This window comes from Delphinapterus leucas, chromosome 18 (assembly GCF_059928025.1).
Source record: "Delphinapterus leucas isolate spDelLeu-1000000601 "Yukka" chromosome 18, BTC_Dleu_Yukka2, whole genome shotgun sequence".
NCBI classification, from domain to species: Eukaryota; Metazoa; Chordata; class Mammalia; order Artiodactyla; family Monodontidae; genus Delphinapterus; species Delphinapterus leucas.
This window is the reverse complement of record NC_143146.1, coordinates 49251457-49254426: the sequence shown is the minus strand read 5'-3', so window position 1 is coordinate 49254426 and position 2970 is coordinate 49251457. Positions and strand designations below refer to the sequence as shown.

The window sequence follows — 2970 nt, the reverse complement described above, 5'->3', positions numbered from 1 at the left end:
AACACAAGTTTTCAGTTTCTTACAAAACTACCATATATCCCAGCAATTCCACACCTATGTATCTACCCAAGAAAAATGAATCTATGTACACAAAAGGACTTTTAAATGAATGTTCATAGCATTTTTATAACACAAAATCCCCAACCTACATTCAAATATGCATCAGTTTGTGAGTACATAAACAAAATATGGTCTATCTATATACTAGAATACTCTTCATTAATAAAAAATAATTGAAGTACTTATATATGCTACAACACGGATGAACCTAAAAAATATTATGCTAAGTGGAAGAATCCAGAAACAAAAGATTACATATTGTATAATCCTCTATATATGAAACATCTACAGAGATATAGATGCAACACTACAGAGATATAAAGCAGATCAAATGTTACCTGGAACTCAGATTTGGAGCAGGAATTGACCATAAACAGGCAATGGAGGTGGGGAGGAGGGGGTCTATGGGGATTTGTTGGGGTGATGAAAATGTTTTAAAACAAGATTGTGGTAATTTTTGAACATCTGTATAAATTTACTAAAAATCATCAACTTGTACTGTTACAATGGGTGAATTCTATGAATTGTATACCTCAGTAAAGCTGTTAAATAAAAATAACAAGCACAGAATGGAAAGTGGGAGGTATAGATGAATCAAGTTTGGCAACATATTGATAATTTTTGCTGCTGGATGATGGTAATGAGGGATCATTATACTTTTCTTTTTTGCTCTTTGTGTACATTCAAAATTTTCAAATAAAAAATGAAAAAGAAATGATTTAAAAAAGAAGGTATTGTCATCTTTTCAGATAAAAATAACAAATGGGTTTTCATTAAATACAATAGATTCACAAAATATGCATAAAAACTTCTTGAGTTATGCTGAATATATGACCAAAGAAGAAATCCTAATAAGAAAATTTCAGGATTGTAAACAATATTAATTTAAAGTCTGCATATTACATATCTCAGAACTAAATGTTAAAGTGACTTAGCTAGAAGTAATTCACAAGCTTGTGAGAGGAAAATATACACTATATTTCCCTATTTTCCTTTTAAACCATTCAATATGTAAATTCCTTTGATAATTTGCTTTTACTTCAAGTTATTTCCATATTGTGTTGATACAAATTCATTCAAAATCCAGTTTTTGAGGTCTTTCTTTCCTTCCCAGATTTCCTATTATGCTCTTTAAGACCTCATGTATATGATTAACAGTGTCCCCTACACATTTTTGTGTATGGCTTTATGACTTTACTCACAATCAGTGGTGAGTTCTCATCCACATTGACTGTCTGTAGTGTTTTTCAAATGGTGACAGGTACATAGGTAAGGAATGTATAGAAATTGTTTGCTGAATCTTCAACTTCATTTCTGAACAGCTACACAGAGACACCTAGGAGATATTCCTTATTCCCTTGGCCCAGACAGTTATGTTGACCCTGGTGTCAATGTGCACATCTGACATTCCCATCTCCTTCATGGCAAATTCCAAAATCTCTTTGAGTGTACAAGGGGTACACTTCTAGAAACCCACTCCATGGATGTGCTTTGGGATATTGATGCTATATTCTCTGGTTGCCACCTCATTGATGGTAGAAAGACCCTTCTTGCCACCCTTCTTTGCAGGAGCCATTCTGCCGGGCCCAGGTGGAAAGCACATGCCCCCACATATATATATATATATATATATATATATATATATATATTGGCGGTATGCGGGCCTCTCACTGCTGTGGCCTCTTCCATTGCAGAGCACAGTCTCTGGATGTACAGGCTCAGCGGCCATGGCTCACGGGCCCAGCTGCTCTGCGGCATGTAGGATCCTCCCGGACCGGGGCACGAACCCATGTCCCCTGCATTGGCAGGCAGACTCTCAACCACTGTGCCACCAGGGAAGCCCCTACACTTTTAAATATTTCGTTAAACCTTACTTTCACAATTTGAACCTAGTTGAAACCTGTCATTTTATACAAACACTAATCTTTCTCAGTCACTCATAGCAATTATGTGTGAAGAGTTAAAACAGATCTCCTTAATCTTCAATGACATTACTATTCCATATTTTTATAAAAAAATATACATATAGCTAGGGCTTCTTCAGAGGGGAAGGGGCAGAGTTCTCATCAGGCAGGCACAGCTGTGCTGCTCAGATTCCAGAGTACAGTGCCAGGTGCAGTGGCTCTGCACATGACCTGCTGCTGCCATCATGAGTTGAGTGTCCTGGACAGCGCTTCTGCACACCATCCAGAGCTGAGGTGTTGCCATAGCCATTTCACACTGGAAACTCTGGTCTGAGGTGCCGGGTCCAAGGTCTCTGCTCATGACACTCTATGAGCACATGAGACAAACTAAGCACAAAGGAAAAGAAAAAGGGAGAAGGAAAATTATATAGGTCAGAAACTCAGATCTATGAGGAAAACGGAAAAGCATTCGAGAAGGAATAAATGAAGACTGGACATAGTTGCAACTCAGAAGCAAATTACTGAGGTGGAGAATTATAAAGCTTTTCTTATCTCAGGAAATACACCTTGTCTATTTCTGAAGGGAACATGTGAATTGAACAACTGAAATGTTTCTCAGGGCATTTTAATTTGATTTAAATAGAAAATGATTCAATGGAACAATTTCACTTTTTTATTATAAAAATAAGAGTGGAGGAAACCTTCAAGAAGGTGGAGGAGTAAGACATGGAGATCACCTTCTTCTCCACAAATACAAGAGAAATACATCTACATGTGGAACAACTCCTACAGAACACCTACTGAATGCTGGCAGAAGACCTCAGACTTCCCAAAAGGCAAGAAACTCCCGTACGTGGCTAGGGAAACAGAAAAAAAACAACAAAAAAAAACAGAGACAAAACAATAGGGACAGGACCTACAACTCTGGGGGGGAACTGTGAAGGAGGAAAAGTTTCCACACACTAGGAAGCCCCTTCACTGGAGGAGACTGGGGTTGGCTGGGAGG

At 37.9% G+C, this 2970-nt stretch overlaps 1 pseudogene; it reads right to left on the bottom strand.

Annotated features, from left to right (window-relative positions):
* Nucleotides 1-465: 465 nt before the first annotated feature.
* On the bottom strand, nucleotides 466-1636 carry LOC111167867 (large ribosomal subunit protein eL31 pseudogene; annotated as a pseudogene).
* Between the last annotated feature and the right edge of the window lie 1334 nt (nucleotides 1637-2970).